This window comes from Heterodontus francisci, unplaced genomic scaffold (genome assembly GCF_036365525.1).
Source record: "Heterodontus francisci isolate sHetFra1 unplaced genomic scaffold, sHetFra1.hap1 HAP1_SCAFFOLD_288, whole genome shotgun sequence".
Taxonomy (NCBI): Eukaryota; Metazoa; Chordata; class Chondrichthyes; order Heterodontiformes; family Heterodontidae; genus Heterodontus; species Heterodontus francisci.
Window position 1 is genome coordinate 725,951 of NW_027141254.1, and position 24,738 is coordinate 750,688.

The following is a 24,738-nucleotide window of genomic DNA, read 5'->3' on the forward strand; positions in this document are numbered from 1 at the left end:
GAGAGGGTTTTCCCCTGATTGTTTAATACACACGGGACATGTCAACAGGTGAAAAGCTTAAGTGAGGAGGGTGTGTTCCCCTGATGGTTTAAAAAACATGGGACATGTTACCAGGTGAACAGTTTAAGAGAGAAGAGAGTGTTGCCCTGATGGTTTAATATACATGGGACATGTCACCAGGTGAACAGTATAAGTGAGGAGAGTGTTTTCCCCTGATTGTTTAATATACACGGGACATGTTACCAGGTGAACAGTATAAGTGAGGAGAATGTGTTCCCCTGATTGTTTAATATACACGGGACATGTCACCAGGTGAACAGTGTAACTGAGGAGAGTGTGTTCCCCTGATGGTTTAATATACACAGGACATGTTACCAGGTGAAGAGTATAAGTGAGGAGAATGTGTTCCCCTGATTGTTTAATACACACGGGACATGTCACCAGGTGAACAGTATAAGTGAGGAGAGTGTGTTCCCCTGATGGTTTAATACTGACGTGATATGTTACCAGATGAACAGTATAAGTGAGGAGAGTGTGTTCCCCTGATGGTTTAATACGCACGGGACATGTTACCAGGTGAACAGTATAAGTGAGGAGAGTGTGTTCCCCTGATGGTTTAATATATACGGGACATGTTACCAGGTGAACAGTATAAGTGAGGAGTGTGTGTTCCCTGGATGGTTTAATACTGACGGGACATGTTACCAGATGAACTGTATAAGTGAGGAGAGTGTGTTCCCCTGATTGTTGAATACACACGGGACATGTTACCAGATGAGCAGTATAAGTGAGGAGAGTGTGTTCCCCTGATTGTTTAATACGCACGGGACATGTCACCAGGTGAACTGTATAAGTGAGGAGAGTGTGTTCCCCTGATGGTTTAATACTGAGGTGATATGTTACCAGATGAACAGTCTCAGTGAGGAGAGTGTGTTCCCCTGATTGTTTAATACACACGGGACATGTTACCAGATGAACAGTATAAGTGAGGAGAGTGTGTTCCCCTGATTGTTTAATACACATAGGACATGTTACCAGATGAACAGTATAAGTGAGGAGAGTGTGTTCCCCTGATTGTTTAATACACATGGGACATGTTACCAGGTGAACAGTATAAGTGAGGAGAGTGTGTTCCCCTGATGTTTTAATACTGACGGGACATGTTACCAGTTGAACAGTATAAGTGAGGAGAGTGTGTTCCCCTGATGGCTTAATATACACGGGACATGTTTCCAGGTGAACAGTATAAGTGAGGAGAGTGTGTTCCCTGGATGTTTTAATACTGACGGGACATGTTACCAGATGAGCAGTATAAGTGAGGAGAGTGTGTTCCCCTGATTGTTTACTACTGACGTGATATGTTACCAGATGAACAGTATAAGTGAGGAGAGTGTGTTCCCCTGATGGCTTCATATACACGGGACATGTCACCAGGTGAACAGTATAAGTGAGGAGAGTGTGTTCCCCTGATTGTTGAATACACCACGGGACATGTTACCAGATGAACAGTATAAGTGAGGAGAATGTGTTCCCCTGATTGTTTAATACGCACGGGACATGTCACCAAGTCAACTGTATAAGTGAGGAGAGTGTGTTCCACTGATTGTTTAATACACACGGGACATGTTACCAGAAGATCAGTATAAGTGAGGAGAGTGTGTTCCCCTGATTGTTTAATACACACGGGACATGTTACCAGGTGAACAGTATAAGTGAGGAGAGTGTGTTCCCCTGATGGTTTAATACACACGGGACATGTTACCAGATGATCAGTAAAAGTGAGGAGAGTGTGTTCCCCTGATTGTTTAATACACACGGGACATGTTACCAGGTGAACAGTATCAGGGAGGAGAGTGTGTTCCCCTGATGGTTTAATACACACGGGACATGTCACCAGGTGAACAGTATAATTGAAGAGAGTGTGATCCCCTGATTGTTTAATACACACGGGACATGTTACCAGGTGAACAGTATAATTGAGGAGAGTGTGATCCCCTGATTGTTTAATATACACGGGACATGTTACCAGGTGAACAGTATAAGTGAGGAGAGTCTGTTCCCCTGATTGTTTAATACTGACTGGACATGTCACCAGGTGAACAGTATAAGTGAGGAGAGTGTGTTCCCCTGATGGTTTAATATACACGGGACATTTCACCAGGTGAACAGTGTAAGTGAGGAGAGTGTGTTCCCCTGATTGTTCAATACACACGGGACATGTTACCAGGTGAACAGTATAAGTGAGGAGAGTGTGTTCCCCTGATGGTTTAATGCACACGGGACATGTTACCAGGTGAACAGTATAAGTGAGGAGAGTGTGTTCCCCTGATGGTTTAATATTCACGGGACATGTTACCAGATGAACAGTATAGTGAGGAGAGTGTGTTCATCTGATGGTTTAATATACATGGGACATGTTACCAGGTGAAAAGTGTAAGTGAGGAGATGGTGTTCCCCTGATGGTTTAATATACATGGGACATGTCACCAGGTGAACAGTATAAGTGAGGAGAAGCTGTTCCCCTGATTGTTTAATAGACACGGCACATGTCACCAGGTGAACAGTATAAGTGAGGAGAGTGTGTTCCCCTGATGGTTTAATACTGACGTGATATGTTACCAGATGAACAGTATAAGTGAGGAGAGTGTGTTCCCCTGATGGTTTAATACACACAGGACATGTTACCAGGTGAACAGTATAAGTGAGGAGAGTGTGTTCCCCTGATTGTTTAATACACCACGGGACATGTTACCAGATGAACAGTATAAGTGAGGAGAGTGTGTTCCCCTGATTGTTTAATACACCACGGGACATGTTACCAGATGAACAGTGTAAGTGAGGAGAGTGTGTTCCCCTGATTGTTTAATACACACGGGACATGTTACCAGAAGAACAGTATAAGTGAGGAGAGTGTGTTCCCCTGATTGTTTAATACACACGGGACATGTTACCAGGTGAACAGCATAAGTGAGGAGAGTGTGTGCCCCTGATTGTTTAATACACCACGGGACATGTTACCAGATGAACAGTATAAGTGAGGAGAGTGTGTTCCCCTGATTGTTTAATACACACGGGACATGTTACCAGATGAACAGTATAAGTGAGGAGAGTGTGTTCCCCTGATTGTTTAATACACACGGGACATGTTACCAGGTGAACAGTATAAGTGAGGAGAGTGTGTTCCCCTGATTGTTTAATACACACGGGACATGTCACCAGGTGAACAGTATAAGTGAGGAGAGTGTGTTCCCCTGATTGTTCAATGCACACGGGACATGTTACCAGGTGAACAGTATAAGTGAGGAGAGTGTGTTCCCCTGATTGTTTAATACACACGGGACATGTTACCAGGTGAACAGTATAAGTGAGGAGAGTGTGTTCCCCTGATTGTTTAATACACACAGGGCATGTTACCAGGTGAACAGTATTTGTGAGGAGAGTGTGTTCCCCTGATTGTTTAATACACACAGGGCATGTTACCAGGTGAACAGTATAAGTGAGGAGAGTGTGTTCCCCTGATTGTTTAATACACACGGGACATGTTACCAGAAGAACAGTATAAGTGAGGAGAGTGTGTTCCCCTGATTGTTTAATACACACGGGACATGTTACCAGGTGAACAGCATAAGTGAGGAGAGTGTGTTCCCCTGATTGTTTAATACACCACGGGACATGTTACCAGATGAACAGTATAAGTGAGGAGAGTGTGTTCCCCTGATTGTTTAATACACACGGGACATGTTACCAGATGAACAGTATAAGTGAGGAGAGTGTGTTCCCCTGATTGTTTAATACACACGGGACATGTTACCAGGTGAACAGTATAAGTGAGGAGAGTGTGTTCCCCTGATTGTTTAATACACACGGGACATGTCACCAGGTGAACAGTATAAGTGAGGAGAGTGTGTTCCCCTGATTGTTCAATGCACATGGGACATGTTACCAGGTGAACAGTATAAGTGAGGAGAGTGTGTTCCCCTGATTGTTTAATACACACGGGACATGTTACCAGGTGAACAGTATAAGTGAGGAGAGTGTGTTCCCCTGATTGTTTAATACACACAGGGCATGTTACCAGGTGAACAGTATTTGTGAGGAGAGTGTGTTCCCCTGATTGTTTTATACACACAGGGCATGTTACCAGGTGAACAGTATAAGTGAGGAGAGTGTGTTCCCCTGATTGTTTAATACACACAGGGCATGTTACCAGGTGAACAGTAGAAGTGAGGAGAGTGTGTTCCCCTGATTGTTTAATACACACGGGACATGTCACCAGGTGAACAGTATAAGTGAGGAGAGTGTGTTCCCCTGATTGTTCAATGCACACGGGACATGTTACCAGGTGAACAGTATAAGTGAGGAGAGTGTGTTCCCCTGATTGTTTAATACACACGGGACATGTTACCAGGTGAACAGTATAAGTGAGGAGAGTGTGTTCCCCTGATTGTTTAATACACACGGGACATGTCACCAGGTGAACAGTATAAGTGAGGAGAGTGTGTTCCCCTGATTGTTCAATGCACACGGGACATGTTACCAGGTGAACAGTATAAGTGAGGAGAGTGTGTTCCCCTGATTGTTTAATACACACGGGACATGTTACCAGGTGAACAGTATAAGTGAGGAGAGTGTGTTCCCCTGATTGTTTAATACACACAGGGCATGTTACCAAGTGAACAGTATTTGAGAGGAGAGTGTGTTCCCCTGATTGTTTAATACACACAGGGCATGTTACCAGGTGAACAGTATTTGTGAGGAGATTGTTTTCCCCTGATGGTTTAAGAGACACAGGACATGTTACCAGGTGAACAGTATAATTGAAGAGTGTGTTCCCCTGATGGTTTAATGCACACAGGACATGTTACCAGGTGAACAGTATAAGTGAGGAGAGTGTGTTCCCCTGATGGTTTAATATACACGGGACATGTTACCAGGTGAACGGTTTAAGTGAGGAGAGTGTGTTCCCCTGATGGTTTAATATACATGGGACATGTTACCAGGTGAACAGTATAGGTGAGGAGAGTGTGTTCCCCTGATGGTTTAATATACACAGGACATGTTTCCAGGTGAACAGTATAAGTGAGGAGAGTTTGTTCCCCTGATTGTTTAATATACACGGGACATGTCACCAGGTGAACAGTATATGTGAGGAGAGTGTGTTCCCCTGATTGTTTAATGCACACGGGACATGTTACCAGGTGAACAGTATAAGTGAGGAGAGTGTGTTCCCCTGATGGCTTAATATACACGGGACATGTTACCAGGTGAACAGTATAAGTGAGGAGAGTGTGTTCCCCTGATGGTTTAATATACACGGGACATGTTACCAGGTGAACAGTATAAGTGAGGAGAGTGTGTTCCATTGTTGGTTTAATATGCACAGGACTTGTTCACAGGTGAACAGTATAAGTGAGGAGAGTGTGTTCCCCAGATTGATTATTATACACGGGACATGTTACCAGGTTAACAGTGCCAGTGAGGAGACTGTGTTCCCCTGATTGTTTAATACACACGGGACATGTCAACAGGTGAATAGTATAAGTGAGGAGAATGTGTTCCCCAGATGGTTTAATACGCACGGGACATGTTACCAGGTGAACAGTATAATGAGGAGATTGTGTTCCCCTGATGGTTTAATATACACGGGACATGTTTCCAGGTGAACAGTATAAGTGAGGAGATTGTGTTCCCCTGATGGTTTAATACACACGGGACATGTTACCAGATGAACAGTATAAGTGAGGAGAGTGTGTTCCCCTGATGGTTTAATACACACGGGACATTTTACAAGATGAGCAGTATAAGTGAGGAGATTGTGTTCCCCTGATGGTTTAATATACACGGGACATGTTTGCAGGTGAACAGTATAAGTGAGGAGAGTGTTTTCCCTTGATGGTTGAATACACACGGGACTTGTTACCACATGAACAGTATAAGTGAGGAGAGTGTTTTCCCCTGATGGTTTAATACACACGGGACATGTTACCAGATGAACAGTATAAGTGAGGAGTGTGTGTTCCCCTGATGGTTTAGTACACACGGGACATGTTACCAGATGAACAGTATAAGTGAGGAGATTGTGTTCTCCTGATTGTTTAATATACACGGGACATGTCACTAGGTGAACAGTATAAGTGAGGAGAGTGTGTTCCCCTGATGGTTTAATACACATGGGACATGTTACCAGATGAACAGTATAAGTGAGGAGAGTGTGTTCCCCTGATTGTTTTATATACACGGACATGTCAACAGGTGAACAGTATAAGTGAGGAGAGTGTGTTCCCCTGATGGTTTAATACGCACGGGACATGTTCCCAGGTGAACAGTATAAGTGAGGAGAGTGTGTTCCCCTGATTGTTTAATATACACGGGACATGTTACCAGGTGAACAGTATAAGTGAGGAGTGTGTGTTCCCCTGATGGTTTAATACACACGGGACATGTTACCAGGTGAACAGTATAAGTGAGGAGAGCGTGTTCCGCTGATGGTTTAATATACACGGGACATGTTACCAGGTGAACAGTATAAGTGAGGAGTGTGTGTTCCCCTGATGGTTTAATACACACGGGACATGTTACCAGGTGAACAGTATAGATCATAGAACATACAGCACAGAACAGGCCCTTCGGCCCACAATGTTGTGCCGATCCTTTGTCCTCTTTCAAGGACAATTTAATCTATACCCCATCATTCTCCTTTATCCATATACCTATCCAAAAGCCTTTTGAAAGTCCCTAAAGTTTCTGACTCAACAACTTCCCCGGGCAAGGCATTCCATGCCTCGACCACTCTCTGGGTAAAGAGCCTTCCCCTGACATCCCCCTTATATCTCCCACCCTTCACCTTAAATTTATGACCCCTTGTAACGCTTTGCTCCACCCGGGGAAAAAGTTTCTGACTGTCTACCCTATCTATTCCCCTGATCATCTTATAAACCTCTATCATGTCACCCCTCATCCTTCTCCTTTCTAATGAGAAGAGGCCTAGAATGTTCAGCCTTTCCTCGTAAGACTTATTCTCCATTCCAGGCAACATCCTGGTAAATCTCCTCTGCACCCTCTCCAAGGCTTCCACATCCTTCCTAAAATGAGGCGACCAGAACTGCACACAGTACTCCAAATGAGGCCTTACCAAGGTCCTGTACAGCTGCATCATCACCTCACGGCTCTTAAATTCAATCCCTCTGCTAATGAACGCTAACACCCCATATGCCTTCTTCACAGCCCTATCCACTTGAGTTGCAACTTTCAATGATCTATGCACATAGACCCCAAGGTCTCTCTGCTCCTCCACATGCCCAAGAACCCTACCGTTAACCCAGTATTTTGCATTCATGTTTGTCCTTCCAAAATGGACGACCTCACACTTTTCAGGGTTAAACTCCATCTGCCACTTTTAAGCCCAGCACTGCAACCTATCCAAGTCCCTTTGCAGACGACAATAGCCCTCCTCGGTATCCACAACTCCACCAACCTTTGTATCATCTGCAAATTTACTGACCCACCCTTCGACTTCCTCATCCAAGTCGTTAATAAAAATCACAAACAGGAGAGGACCCAGAACTGATCCCTGCGGCACGCCACTGGTAACTGGGCTCCAGGCTGAGTATTTACCATCTAAGACCACTCTCTGCCTTCTATCAGTTAGCCAATTCTTAATCCAACTGGCCACATTCCCCACTATCCCATGCCTCCTGACTTTCTCCATAAGTCTACCATGGGGGACCTTATCAAATGCCTTACTAAAATCCATGTACACCACATCCACTGGTTTACCCTCATCCACTTGCTTGGTCACCTGCTCAAAGAATTCAATCAGGCTTGTGAGGCAAGACCTACCCCTCACAAAACCGTGCTGACTGTCCCGAATCAAGCAGTGTCTTTCCAGATGCTCAGAAATCCTATCCCTCAGCACCTTTTCCATCAACTTGCCTACCACCGAAGTAAGACTAACTGGCCTGTAATTCCCAGGGTTGTTCCTATTCCCTTTCTTGAACAGGGGCACAACATTTGCCACCCTCCAATCACCTGGTACCACCCCCGTCAGCAGAGAAGATGAAAAGATCATTGCCAGCGGCTCTGCAATTTCATCCCTTGCTTCCCATAACATCCTTGGATATACCCCGTCAGGCCCGGGAGACTTGTCTATCTTCAAGTTATTCAAAAACCCCAACACATCTTCCCTCCTAACGAGCACTTCCTCGAGCTTACCAGTCTGCTTCCCACCGTCCTCTTCAGTAATACACCCCTTCTCATTCGTAAATACCGAAGAGAAGTACTCATTCAAAACCTCACTTATCTCTTCCGGCTCAACACACAGTCTCCCGCTATTGTCCTTGACCGGACCTACGGTCCCCCTAGTCATCCTCATATTTCTGACATACGCGTAAAAGGCCTTGGGGTTTTCTTTTATCCTACCCGCCAAGCATTTTTCATGCCCTCTCTTAGCTCTCCTAATCCCTTTCTTCAGATCCTTCCTGGCCATCTTGTATCCCTCCAGAGCTATGCCTGTGCCCTTTTTCCTCAACTTTATATACGCATCCTTCTTCTTCCTAACAAGACTCTCAACCTCTCTTGTCAACCACGGTTCCCTCACATGACCATCCCTTCCCTGTCTGACAGGGACATGCTTATCAATGGCCCCTACTATCTGCTCCTTGAAAAAGTTCCACATTTCGACCGTGCCCTTCCCTGCCAGCATATGCTCCCAACTTATGCTCCTCAGTTCCTGCCTGACAGCATCATATCTACCCTTCCCCCAATTGTAAACCTTGCCCTGTTGCACATACCTATCCCTCTCCATTACCACAGTGAATGCTACAGAATTGTGATCACTATCTCCAAAGTGCTCGCCCACCAACAGCTCTATCACTTGCCCTGGTTCATTACCTAGTACCAAATCCAATATTGCCTCCCCTCTGGTCGGGCAGTCTACATACTGAGTCAGAAAAGCTTCCTGGACATACTGCACAAACACTACTCCATCCAAACTATTCGATCTAAAGAGTTGCCAATCAATATTTGGGAAGTTGAAATCCCCCATAATTACTACCCTGTGACTTCTGCTCCTTTCCAAAATCTGTTTCCCAATCTGCTCTTCCACCTCCCTGCTGCTATTGGGGGGCCTATAGAAAACTCCCATCAAGGTGACTGCTCCTTTCCTGTTCCTGACCTCAACCCACAGTGCCTCAGTCGGCAGATCCTCCTCGAAAATTCTTTCAGCAGTTGTTACACTATTTCTAACTAACAATGCCACCCCCCCACCTCTTTTACCACCATTCCTAATCTTATGAAAACATCTATAACCAGGTACCTCCAAAAACCATTCCTCCCCCTCACCTATCCACGTTTCAGTGATGGCCACAACATCGTAGTCCCAAGTGCCCATCCACGCCTTCAATTCACTCACCTTATTCCTGATGCTTCTTGCGTTGAAGTATACGCACTTTAACCCTTCTCCGTGCCCATCTGTCCTCTGTGACAGTGCTACCTTCCCCAATACCTCACTACACTCTTTGTCTTTCTGAGTGGACCCACTGGTCCCTGGATTACAAGTCCGGTTCCCATCCCCCTCCCAAACTAGTTTAAACCCTCCCGAACAGTACTAGCAAACCTCCCTCCCAGGATATTGGTGCCCCTCTGGTTCAGATGCAGCCCGTCCTGTTTGAACAGGTCCCATCTTCCCCAGAATGCAGTCCAATTATCCAAGAACTGGAAGCCCTCTCTCCTACACCATTCCTGCAGCCACGTGTTCAGCTGTGCTCTCTCCCTATTCCTAGCCTCACTATCACGTGGCGCCGGCAACAAACCAGAGATAACAACTCTGTCCGTCCGAGCTTTCAGCTTCCAGCCTAACTCCCTAAACTCACTTCTAACATCTGTGCCACCCTTCCTTCCTACGTCGTTGGTGCCAATGTGCACCACGACCTCTGGCTGCTCCCCCTCCCCTTTAAGGATCCTGAAGACGCGATCACAAACATCACGGACCCTGGCACCAGGGAGGCAACAAACCATCCGTGCGTCTCGCCTGCGCCCACAGAACCGCCTGTCCGTACTCCTCACCATCGAGTCCCCGATGACTAGTGCTCTCCCATTCTCCCTCCTTCCCTTCTGAGCCACAGTGCAGGACCCCGTGCCAGAGGCCCGGTCACTGCAGCCTGCCCCCGATAGGCCGTCCCCCCCAACAGTATCTAAAACTGTATACTTGTTGTTGAGGGGAACGACCACAGGAGATCCCTGCACTGACCTCTTCCCACCTCTAACTGTTACCCAGCTGCCTTTGATTTGTGGAGTAACGACCTCCGTGTAGCTTCTATCTATCAACCCCTCAGCTTCCCGAATGATCCTCAGTTCATCCAGCTCCAGCTCCAATTCCCTAACACGGTCTGATAGGAGCTGGAGACGGATGCACTTCCAGCAGGTGAAGTCGGCAGGGCCACCGGAGGTTTCCCTCACCTCGAACATTCTGCAGGAGGAGCAATACACTACACTGGCTGCCATTTCTTTTATTCAATTACCCCTTAGTTAAGTACAACTATAGATATTAACAAAAACAGTAAATAGCTTACCTGCTCAGTCCTTTTTGGTTAGAGGAGGAGGGTAAAAAGGGTCTTATTATTAGGTTAGAGGAGGAGGATGGGTGGGAGACACTACATGCGTAGTGGCTCGGGTTTACTCAGCTCCGCACCTTTAAGGAAAATACCTACCCAGGAGTCCTCGCTGCCGACCAGCTTCCGGTTCCTCCGGCGCCAAAAGAAACTCAGAGACAAGGAAAACAGTAAGTAAAACAGTAAGTACTTACTTTTAAAACACAGCTCCTGATGCCTTCACTCACCCACCGAAGAGTCGCTACCTTCTCCTGCTGCTCCGCCGGGAAATGAGGCCGAGTCCACGGAGCTCCGCACCTTTAAGGAAAATACCTACCCAGGAGTCCTCGCTGCCGACCAGCTTCCGGTTCCTCCGGCGCCAAAAGAAACTCAAAGACAAGGAAAACAGTAAGTAAAACAGTAAGTACTTACTTTTAAAACACAGCTCCTGATGCCTTCACTCACCCACCGAAGAGTCGCTACCTTCTCCTGCTGCTCCGCCGGGAAATGAGGCTGAGTCCACGGAGCTCCGCACCTTTAAGGAAAATACCTACCCAGGAGTCCTCGCTGCCGACCAGCTTCCGGTTCCTCCGGCGCCAAAAGAAACTCAAAGACAAGGAAAACAGTAAGTAAAACAGTAAGTACTTACTTTTAAAATACAGCTCCTGATGCCTTCACTCACCCACCGAAGAGTCGCTACCTTCTCCTGCTGCTCCGCCGGGAAATGAACAGTATAAGTGAGGAGAGCGTGTTCCGCTGATGGTTTAATATACACGGGACATGTTACCAGGTGAACAGTATAAGTGAGGAGTGTGTGTTCCCCTGATGGTTTAATACACACGGGACATGTTACCAGGTGAACAGTATAAGTGAGGAGAGTGTGTTCCCCTGATTGTTTAATATACACAGGACATGTTACAAGGTGAACAGTATAAGTGAGGAGAGCGTGTTCCCCTGATGGTTTAATATACACGGGACATGTTACCAGGTGAACAGTATAAGTGAGGAGAGTGTGTTCCCTGATGGTTTAATATACACGGGACATGTTACCAGGTGAACAGTATAAGTGAGGAGAGTGTGTTCCCCTGATGGTTTAATATGCATGGGACATGTTACCAGGTGAACAGTATAAGTGAGGAGAGTGTGTTCCCCTGATGGTTTAATATGCATGGGACATGTTACCAGGTGAACAGTATAAGTGAGGAGAGCGTGTTCCCCTGATGGTTTAATATACACGGGACATGTTACCAGGTGAACAGTATAAGTGAGGAGAGTGTGTTCCCCTGATGGTTTAATATGCATGGGACATGTTACCAGGTGAACAGTATAAGTGAGGAGACTGTGTTCCCCTGATGTTTTAATATACACGGGACATGTTACCAGGTGAACAGTATAAGTGAGGAGAGTGTGTTCCCCTGATGGCTTAATATACACGGGACATGTTACCAGGTGAACAGTATAAGTGAGGAGAGTGTGTTCCCCTGATTGTTTAATACACACAGGGCATGTTACGAGGTGAAAAGTATAAGTGAGGAGAGTGTTTTCCCCTGATTGTTTAATACACACGGGACATGTTACCAGGTGAACAGTATAAGTGAGGAGAGTGTGTTCCCCTGATGGTTTAAGAGACACGGGACATGTTACCAGGTGAACAGTATAAGTGAGGAGAGCGTTTTCCCCTGATGGTTTAATACACATGGGACATGTTACCAGATGAACAGTATAAGTGAGGAGAGTGTGTTCCCCTGATTGTTTTATATACACGGACATGTCAACAGGTGAACAGTATAAGTGAGGAGAGTGTGTTCCCCTGATGGTTTAATACGCACGGGACATGTTACCAGGTGAACAGTATAAGTGAGGAAAGTGTGTTCCCCTGATGGTTTAATATACACGGGACATGTTACCAGATGAACAGTATAAGTGAGGAGAGTGTGTTCCCCTGATTGTTTTATATACACGGACATGTCAACAGGTGAACAGCATAAGTGAGGAGATTGTGTTCCCCTGATTGTTTAATACGCACGGGACATGTTACCAGATGAACAGTATAAGTGAGGAGAGTGTGTTCCCCTGATTGTTTAATATACACGGGACATGTTACCAGGTGAACAGTATAAGTGAGGAGAGTGTGTTCCCCTGATTGTTTTATATACACGGACATGTCAACAGGTGAACAGCATAAGTGAGGAGATTGTGTTCCCCTGATGGTTTAATATACACGGGACATGTTACCAGGTGAACAGTGTAAGTGAGGAGACTGTGTTCCCCTGATGGTTTAATATACACGGGACATGTTACCAGGTGAACAGTATAAGTGAGGAGAGTGTGTTCCCCTGATGGCTTAATATACACGGGACATGTTACCAGGTGAACAGTATAAGTGAGGAGAGTGTGTTCCCCTGATGGTTTAATATGCATTGGACATGTTACCAGGTGAACAGTGTAAGTGAGGAGAGTGTGTTCCCCTGATTGTTTAATATACACGGGACATGTCAACAGGTGAACAGCATAAGTGAGGAGATTGTGTTCCCCTGATAGTTTAATATGCACGGGACATGTCACCAGGTGAACAGTGTAAGAGAGGAGAGTGTGTTCTCCTGATTGTTTAATATACACGGGACATGTTACCAGGTGAACAGTATAAGTGAGGAGAGCGTGTTCCCCTGATGGTTTAATATGCATTGGACATGTTACCAGGTGAACAGTGTAAGTGAGGAGACTGTGTTCCCCTGATGGTTTAATATACACGGGACATGTTACCAGGTGAACAGTATAAGTGAGGAGAGTGTGTTCTCCTGATTGTTTAATATACACGGGACATGTTACCAGGTGAACAGTATAAGTGAGGAGAGCGTGTTCCCCTGATGGTTTAATATACACGGGACATGTTACCAGGTGAACAGTATAAGTGAGGAGAGTGTGTTCCCCTGATGGTTTAATATGCATTGGACATGTTACCAGGTGAACAGTGTAAGTGAGGAGACTGTGTTCCCCTGATGGTTTAATATACACGGGACATGTTACCAGGTGAACAGTATAAGTGAGGAGAGTGTGTTCCCCTGATGGCTTAATATACACGGGGCATGTTACCAGGTGAAAAGTATAAGTGAGGAGAGTGTTTTCCCCTGATTGTTTAATACACACGGGACATGTTACCAGGTGAACAGTATAAGTGAGGACAGTGTGTTCCCCTGATGGTTTAATACACATGGGACATGTTACCAGATGAACAGTATAAGTGAGGAGAGTGTGTTCCCCTGATTGTTTTATATACACGGACATGTCAACAGGTGAACAGTATAAGTGAGGAGAGTGTGTTCCCCTGATGGTTTAATATACACGGGACATGTTTCCAGGTGAACAGTATAAGTGAGGAGAGTTTGTTCCCCTGATTGTTTAATACTGACGGGACATGTCACCAGGTGAACAGTATAAGTGAGGAGAGTGTGTTCCCCTGATTGTTTAATGCACACGGGACATGTTACCAGGTGAACAGTATAAATGAGGAGAGTGTGTTCCCCTGATTCCTTAATATACACGGGCCATGTTACCAGGTGAACAGTATAAGTGAGGAGAGTGTGTTCCCCTGATGGTTTAATACACACGGGACATGTTACCTGATGAACAGTATAAGTGAGGAGAGTGTGTTCCCCTGATGGTTTAATACACACGGGACATTTTACCAGATGAACAGTATAAGTGAGGAGATTGTGTTCCCCTGATGGTTTAATATATACGGGACATGTTTCCAGGTGAACAGTATAAGTGAGGAGAGTGTTTTCCCCTGATGGTTTAATACACGCGGGACATGTTACCACATGAACAGTATAAGTGAGGAGAGTGTGTTCCCCTGATGGTTTAATACTCACGGGACATGTTACCAGATGAACAGTATAAGTGAGGAGAGTGTGTTCCTCTGATGGTTTAGTACACACGGGACATGTTACCAGATGAACAGTATAAGTGAGGAGATTGTGTTCTCCTGATTGTTTAATATACACGGGACATGTCACCAGGTGAACAGTATAAGTGAGGAGAGTGTGTTCCCCTGATGGTTTAATACACATGGGACATGTTACCAGATGAACAGTATAAGTGAGGAGAGTGTGTTCCCCTGATTGTTTTATATACACGGACATGTCAACAGGTGAACAGTATAAGTGAGGAGAGTGTGTTCCCCAGATGGTTTAATACGCACGGGACATGTTACCAGGTGAACAGTATAGTGAGGAGAGTGTGTTCCCTTGATGGTTTAATATACACGGGACATGTTACCAGATGAACAGTATAAGTGAGGAGAGTGTGTTCCCCTGATTGTTTAATATACACGGGACATGTTACCAGGTGAACAGTATAAGTGAGGAGAGTTTGTTCCCCTGATTGTTTAATACTGACGGGACATGTCACCAGGTGAACAGTATAAGTGAGGAGAGTGTGTTCCCCTGATTGTTTAATACACACGGGACATGTTACCAGGTGAACAGTATAAGTGAGGAGAGTGTGTTCCCCTGATTGTTTAATATACACGGGACATGTTACCAGGTGAACAGTATAAGTGAGGAGAGTTTGTTCCCCTGATTGTTTAATACTGACGGGACATGTCACCAGGTGAAAAGTATAAGTGAGGAGAGTTTGTTCCCCTGATTGTTTAATACTGACGGGACATGTCACCAGGTGAACAGTATAAGTGAGGAGAGTGTGTTTCCCTGATTGTTTAATACACACGGGACATGTTACCAGGTGAACAGTGTAAGTGAGGAGAGTGTGTTCCCCTGATTGTTTAATACACAAGGGACATGTTACCAGGTGAACAGTATAAGTGAGGAGAGTGTGTTCCCCTCATTGTTTAATACACACAGGACATGTTACCAGGTGAACAGTATAAGTGAGGAGAGTGTGTTCCCCTGATTGTTTAATACACACAGGACATGTTACCAGGTGAACAGTATAAGTGAGGAGAGTGTGTTCCCCTCATTGTTTAATACACACGGGACATGTTACCAGGTGAACAGTGTAAGTGAGGAGAGTGTGTTCCCCTGATTGTTTAATACACACGGGACATGTTACCAGGTGAACAGTATAAGTGAGGAGAGTGTGTTCCCCTCATTGTTTAATACACACGGGACATGTTACCAGGTGAACAGTGTAAGTGAGGAGAGTGTGTTCCCCTGATTGTTTAATACACACGGGACATGTTACCAGGTGAACAGTATAATTGAGGAGAGTGTGTTCCCCTGATGGTTTAATATACGTGGGACATGTCACCAGGTGAACAGTATAAGTGAGGAGAGTGTGTTCCCCTCATTGTTTAATACACACGGGACATGTTACCAGGTGAACAGTTTAAGTGAGGAGACTGTGTTCCCCTCATTGTTTAATATACACGGGACATGTCACCAGGTGAACAGTATAAGTGAGGAGAGTGTGTTCCCCTCATTGTTTAATATACACGGGACATGTTACCAGGTGAACAGTATAAGTGAGGAGAGTGTGTTCCCCTGATTGTTTAATACACACGGGACATGTTACCAGGTGAACAGTATAAGTGAGGAGAGTGTGTTCCCCTGATGGTTTCATATACATGGGACATGTCACCAGGTGAACAGTATAAGTGAGGAGAGTGTGTTCCCCTCATTGTTTAATACACACGGGACATGTTACCAGGTGAACAGTTTAAGTGAGGAGAGTGTGTTCCCCTGATGGTTTAATACACACGGGACATGTTACCAGGTGAACAGTATAAGTGAGGAGAGTGTGTTCCCCTCATTGTTTAATACACACGGGACATGTTACCAGGTGAACAGTTTAAGTGAGGAGACTGTGTTCCCCTCATTGTTTAATATACACGGGACATGTCACCAGGTGAACAGTATAAGTGAGGAGAGTGTGTTCCCCTCATTGTTTAATATACACGGGACATGTTACCAGATGAACAGTATAAGTGAGGAGAGTGTGATCCCCTGATTGTTTAATACACACGGGACATGTTACCAGGTGAACAGTATAAGTGAGGAGAGTGTGTTCCCCTCATTGTTTAATATACACGGGACATGTTACCAGGTGAACAGTATAAGTGAGGAGAGTGTGATCCCCTGATTGTTTAATACACACGGGACATGTTACCAGGTGAACAGTATAAGTGAGGAGAGTGTGTTCCCCTCATTGTTTAATATACACGGGACATGTTACCAGGTGAACAGTATAAGTGAGGAGAGTGTGTTCCCCTGATTGTTTAATACTGACGGGACATGTTACCAGGTGAACAGTTTAAGTGAGGAGAGTGTGATCCCCTGATTGTTTAATACACACGGGACATGTTACCAGGTGAACAGTGTAAGTGAGGAGAGTGTGTTCCCCTGATGGTTTAATATACACAGGACATGTTACCAGATGAACATTATAAGTGAGGAGAGTGTGTTCCCCTGATGGTTTAATATACATGGGACATGTCACCAGGTGAACAGCATAAGTGAGGAGAGTGTGTTCCCCTGATGGTTTAATATACATGGGACATGTTACCAGGTGAACAGTGTAAGTGAGGAGAGTGTGTTCCCCTGATTGTTTAATATACATGGGACATGTCACCAGGTGAACAGTATAAGTGAGGAGAGTGTGTTCCCCTGATTGTTTAATACACACAGGACATGTTACCAGGTGAACAGTATAAGTGAGGAGAGTGTGTTCCCCTGATGGTTTAATACGAACGGGACATGTTACCAGGTGAACAGTATAAGTGAGGAGAGTGTGTTCCCCTGATGGTTTAATATACACGGGACATGTTATCAGGTGTACAGTATATGTGAGGAGAGTGTGTTCCCCTGATGGTTTAATATGCATTGGACATGTTACCAGGTGAACAGTATAAGTGAGGAGACTGTGTTCCCCTGATGGTTTAATATACACGGGACATGTTACCAGGTGAACAGTATAAGTGAGGAGAGTGTGTTCCCCTGATGGCTTAATATACACGGGACATGTTACGAGGTGAACAGTATAAGTGAGGAGAGTTTGTTCCCCTGATTGTTTAATACACACGGGACATGTTACCAGGTGAACAGTATAAGTGAGGAGAGTGTGTTCCCCTGATGCTTTAAGAGACACGGGACATGTTACCAGGTGAACAGTATAAGTGAGGAGAGCGTTTTCCCCTGATGGTTTAAAAGACACGGGACATATTGCCAGGTGAACAGTATAATTGAAGACAGTGTGTTCCCCTGATGGTTTAATGCACACAGGACATGTTACCAGGTGAACAGTATAAGTGAGGAGAGTGTGTTCCCCTGATGGTTTAATATACAAGGGACATGTTACCAGGTGAACAGCATAAGTGAGGAGAGTGTGTTCCCCTGATGGTTTAATATACACGGGACATGTTTCCAGGTGAACAGTATAAGTGAGGAGAGTGTGTTCCCCTGATTGTTTAATACTGACGGGACATGTCACCAGGTGAACAGTATAAGTGAGGAGAATGTGTTCCCCTGATTGTTTCATGCACACGGGACATGTTACCAGGTGAACAGTATAAGTGAGGAGAGTGTGTTCCCCTGATTCCTTAATATACACGGGACATGTTACCAGGTGAACAGTATAAATGAGGAGAGTGTGTTCCCCTGATGGTTTAATATATACGGGACATGTTAACAAGTGAACAGTATAAGTGAGGAGAGTGTGTTCCCCTGATGGTTTAATACACACGGGACATTTTACCAGATGAACAATATAAGTTAGGAGATTGTCTTCCCCTGATGGTTTAATATACACAGGACATGTTACCAGATGAACAGTATAAGTGAGGAGAGTGTGTTCCCCTGATGGTTTAAGACACACGGGACATTTTACCAGATGAACAGTATAAGTGAGGAGATTGTGTTCCCCTGATGGTTTAATATACACGGGACAAGTTTCCAGGTGAACAGCATAAGTGAGGAGAGTGTGTTCCCCTGATGGTTTAATACACAAGGGACATGTTACCACATGAACAGTATAAGTGAGGAGAGTGTGTTCCCCTGATGGTTTAATACACACGGGACATGTTACCAGATGAACAGCATTAGTGAGGAGAGTGTGTTCCCCTGATGGTTTAGTACACACGGGACATGTTACCAGATGAACAGTATAAGTGAGGAGATTGTGTACTCCTGATTGTTTAATATACATGGGACATGTCACCAGGTGAACAGTATAAGTGAGGAGAGTGTGTTCCCCTGATGGTTTAATACACATGGGACATGTCACCAGGTGAACAGTATAAGTGAGGAGAGTGTGTTCCCCTGATGGTTTAATACACGGGGGACATGTTACCAGGTGAACAGTATAAGTGAGGAGAGTGTGTTCCGCTGATGGTTTTATATACACGGACATGTCAACAGGTGAACAGTATAAGTGAGGAGAGTGTGTTCCGCTGATGGTTTAATACGCACGGGTCATGTTACCAGGTGAACAGAATATGTGAGGAGAGTGTGTTCCCCTGATGGTTTAATAGACACAGGACATGTTACCAGGTGAACTGCATAAGTGAGGAGAGTGTGTTCCCCTGATGGTTTAATATACACAGGACATGTCACCAGGTGAACAGGATAAGTGAGGAGAGTGTGTTCCCCTGATGGTTTAATATACATGGGACATGTTACCAGGTGAACAGTATAAGAGAGGAGAATGTGTTCCCCAGATGGTTTAATACGCACGGGACATGTTACCAGGTGAACAGTATAAGTGAGGAGATTGTGTTCCCCTGATGGTTTAATATACACGGGACATGTCACCAGGTGAACAGTATAAGTGAGGAGAGTGTGTTCCCCTGATGGTTTAATACACATGGGACATGTTACCACATGAACAGTATAAGTGAGGAGAGTGTGTTCCCCTGATGGTTTAATACACACGGGACATGTTACCACATGAACAGTATAAGTGAGCAGATTGTGTTCCCCTGATGGTCTAATATACACGGGACATGTCACCAGGTGAACAGTATAAGTGAGGAGAGTGTGTTCCCCTGATGGTTTAATACACATGGGACATGATACCACATGAACAGTGTAAGTGAGGAGAGTGTGTTCCCCTGATGGTTTAATACACATGGGACATGTTACCACATGAACAGTATAAGTGAGCAGATTGTGTTCCCCTGATGGTCTAATATACACGGGGCATGTTACCAGATGAACAGTATAAGTGAGGAGATTGTGTTCTCCTGATTGTTTAATATACACGGGACATGTTACCAGATGAAAAGTATAAGTGAGGAGAGTGTGTTCCTCTGATGGTTTAATATACACGGGACAGGTTTCCAGGTGAACAGTATAAGTGAGGAGAGTGTGTTCCCCTGATGGTTTAATACACACGGGACATGTTACCAGGTGAACAGTATAAGTGAGGAGAGTGTGTTCCCCTGATGGTTTAATATACACAGGACATGTTACCAGGTGAACGGTATAAGTGAGGAGAGTGTGTTCCCCTGATGGTTTAATATACACGGGACATGTTACCAGGTGAACGGTATAAGTGAGGAGAGTCTGTTCCCCTGATGGTTTAATATACACGGGACATGTTACCAGGTGAACGATATAAGTGAGGAGAGTGTGTTCCCCTGATGGTTTAATATACACGGGACATGTTACCAGGTGAACGGTATAAGTGAGGAGAGTGTGTTCCCCTGATGGTTTAATATACATGGGACATGTTACCAGGTGAACAGTATAAGTGAGGAGAGTGTGTTCCCCTGATGGTTTAATATACACAGGAGTTGTTAACAGGTGAACAGTATAAGTGAGGAGAGTCTGTTCCCCAGATTGATTATTATACACGGGACATGTTACTAGCTGAATAGTCTTAGTGAGGAGACTGTGTTCCCCTGATTGTTTAATATACACGGAACATGTCAGCAGGTGAAAAGTTTAAGTGAGGACAGTGTGTTCCCCTGATGGTTTAATATACATGGGACATGTTACCAGGTGAACAGTTTAAGAGAGCAGAGTCTGTTCCCCTGATGGTTTAATGTACATGGGACATGTCAACAGGTGAATAGTATAAGTGAGGAGAATGTGTTCCCCTGATGGTTTAATACACACGGGACATGTTACCAGGTGAACAGTATAAGTGAGGAGAGTGTGTTCCCCTGATTGATTAATACACATGGGACATGTTACCAGGCGAAGAGTATAAGTGAGGAGAGTGTGTTCCCCTGATTGTTTAATACACATGGGACATGTTACCTGGTGAACAGTATAAGTGAGGAGAGTGTGTGCCCCAGATGCTTTAACATACACAGGACATGTTACCAGGCGAACAGTATAAGTGAGGAAAGTGTGTTCCCCTGATTGTTTAATGCACACAGGACATGTCACCAGGCGAACAGTGTAAATGAGGAGAATGTGTTCCCCTGAAGGTTTAATAAGCACGGGACATGTTACCAGGTGAACAGTGTAAGTGAGGAGAGTGTGTTCCCCTGATTGTATAATACTGACGGGACATGTAACCAGGTGAACAGTATAAGTGAGGAGAGTGTGTTCCCCTGATGGTTTAATATACACGGAAAATGTTACCAGGTGAACAGTATAAGTGAGGAGAGTGTGTTCCCCTGATTGTTTAATATACACGGGACATGTTCCCAGATGAACAGTATAAGTGAGGAGAGTGTGTTGCCTTAATTGTTTAATATACACGGGACATGTTACCAGGTGAACAGTATAAGTGAGGAGAATGTGTTCCCCTGATGGTTTAATACACACGGGACATGTTACCAGGTGAACAGAATAAGTGAGGAGAGTGTGTTCCCCTGATTGTTTATTATACACGGGGCATGTTACCAGGTGAAGAGTATAAGTGAGGAGAGTCTGTTCCCCTGATTGTTTAACGCTCACGGGACATGTTACCAGGTGAACAGTATAAGTGATGAGAGTGTGTTCTCCTGATGGTTTAATATATACGGGACATGTCACCAGGTGAACAGTATAAGTGAGGAGAGTGTGTTCCCCATATTATTTAATATATACGGGACATGTTACCAGGTGAACAGTATAAGTGAGGAGAGTGTGTTCCCCTGATGGTGTAATATACACGGGACATGTTACCGGGTGAACAGTATAAGTGAGGAGACTGTGTTCCCCTGATTGTTTAATATACACGGGACATGTTTCCAGGTGAACAGTATAAGTGAGGAGACTGTGTTCCCCTGATTGTTTAATATACACGGGACATGTCACCAGGTGAACAGTATAAGTGAGGAGATTTTGTTCCCCTGATGGTTTAGTACTGACGGGACATGTTGCCAGGTAAACAGTATAAGTGAGGAGAGTGTGTTCCCCTGATTGTTTAATACTGACGGGACATGTCACCATGTGAACAGTATTAGTGAGGAGAGAGTGTTCCCCGGATTGTTTAATACTGACGGGACATGTTATCAGATGAACAGTATAAGTGAGGAGAGTGTGTTCCCCTGATTGTTTAATAAACACAGGACATGTTACCAGGTGAACAGTATAAGTGAGGACAGTGTGTTCCCCTGATTGTTTAATACACATGGGACATGTTACCTGGTGAACAGTATAAGTGAGGAGAGTGTGTGCCCCAGATGGTTTAATATACACGGGACATGTTACCTGGTGAACAGTATAAGTGAGGAGAGTGTGTTCCCCTGATGCTTTAATATACACAGGACATGTTACCAGGCGAACAGTATAAGTGAGGAGAGTGTGTTCCCTTGATTGTTTAATATACACGGGACATGTTAACAAGTGAACAGTATAAGTGAGGAGAGTGTGTTCCCCTGATGGTTTAATATACATGGGACATGTTACCAGGTGAACAGTTTAAGAGAGCCGAGTGTGTTCCCCTGATGGTTTAATATACATGGGACATGTCAACAGGTTAATAGTATAAGTGAGGAAAATGTGTTCCCCAGATGGTTTAATACGCACGGGACATGTTACCAGGTGAACAGTATAAGTGAGGAGATTGTGTTCCCCTGATGGTTTAATATACACGGGACATGTTTCCAGGTGAACAGTATAAGTGAGGAGATTGTGTTCCCCTGATGGTTTAATACACACGGGACATGTTACCAGATGAACAAAAAAAGTGAGGAGAGTGTGTTCCCCTGATAGTTTAATACACACAGGCCATGTTACCAGGTGAACAGTATAAGTGAGGAGAGTGTGTTTCCCTGATTGTTTAATACACACAGGCCATGTTACCAGGTGAACAGTATAAGTGAGGAGACTGCGTTCCCCTGATGGTTTAATATACACGGGACATGTTACCAGATGAACAGTATAAGTGAGGAGATTGTGTTCTCCTGATTGTTTAATATACACGGGACATGTCACCAGGTGAACAGTATAAGTGAGGAGAGTGTGTTCCCCTGATGGTTTAATATACACAGGACATGTTACCAGGTGAACAGGATAAGTGAGGAGAGTGTGTTCCCCTGATTGTTTAATATACATGGGACATGTCACCAGGTGAACAGTGTAAGTGAGGAGATTGTGTTCCCCTGATGGTTTAATACACACGGGACATGTTACCTGGTGAACAGTATAAGTGAGGAGAGTGTGTGCCCCAGATGCTTTAATATACACAGGACATGTTACCAGGCGAACAGTATAAGTGAGGAGAGTGTGTTCCCTTGATTGTTTAATATACACGGGACATGTTAACAAGTGAACAGTATAAGTGAGGAGAGTGTGTTCCCCTGATGGTTTAATATACATGGGACATGTTACCAGGTGAACAGTTTAAGAGAGCCGAGTGTGTTCCCCTGATGGTTTAATATACATGGGACATGTCAACAGGTTAATAGTATAAGTGAGGAAAATGTGTTCCCCAGATGGTTTAATACGCACTGGACATGTTACCAGGTGAACAGTATAAGTGAGGAGATTGTGTTCCCCTGATGGTTTAATATACACGGGACATGTTTCCAGGTGAACAGTATAAGTGAGGAGATTGTGTTCCCCTGATGGTTTAATACACACGGGACATGTTACCAGATGAACAAAAAAAGTGAGGAGAGTGTGTTCCCCTGATAGTTTAATACACACAGGCCATGTTACCAGGTGAACAGTATAAGTGAGGAGAGTGTGTTCCCCTGATTGTTTAATATACACGGGACATGTTACCAGGTGAACAGTATAAGTGAGGAGACTGCATTCCCCTGATGGTTTAATATACACGGGACATGTTACCAGATGAACAGTATAAGTGAGGAGAGTGTGTTCCCCTGATGGTTTAATATACACAGGACATGTTACCAGGTGAACAGGATAAGTGAGGAGAGTGTGTTCCCCTGATTGTTTAATATACATGGAAATGTCACCAGGTGAACAGTGTAAGTGAGGAGATTGTGTTCCCCTGATGGTTTAATACACACGGGACATGTTACCAGGTGAACAGTATAAGTGAGGAGAGTGTGTTCCCCTGATTGTTTAATATACACAGGACATGTTACAAGGTGAACAGGATAAGTGAGGAGAGTGTGTTCCCCTGATTGTTTAATATACATGGGACATGTTACCAGGTGAACAGTATAAGTGAGGAGAGTGTTTTCGCCTGATGGTTTAATATACATGGGACATGACACCAGGTGAACAGTATAAGTGAGGAGAGTGTGTTCCCCTGATGGTTTAATATACACAGGACATGTTACCAGGTGAACAGGATAAGTGAGGAGAGTGTGTTCCCCTGATTGTTTAATATACATGGGACATGTTACCAGGTGAACAGTATAAGTGAGGAGACTGCGTTCCCCTGATTGTTTAATATACACGGGACATGTTACCAGGTGAACAGTATAAGTGAGGAGACTGCGTTCCCCTGATGGTTTAATATACACGGGACATGTTACCAGGTGAACAGTATAAGTGAGGAGAGTGTGTTCCCCTGATTGTTTAATATACATGGGACATGTTACCAGGTGAACAGTATAAGTGAGAAGACTGCGTTCTCCTGATTGTTTAATATACACGGGACATGTTACCAGGTGAACAGTATAAGTGAGGAGAGTGTGTTCCCCTGATGGTTTAATATACACAGGACATGTTACCAGGTGAACAGGATAAGTGAGGAGAGTGTGTTCCCCTGATTGTTTAATATACACGGGACATGTTACCAGGTGAACAGTATAAGTGAGGAGAGTGTGTTCCCCTGATTG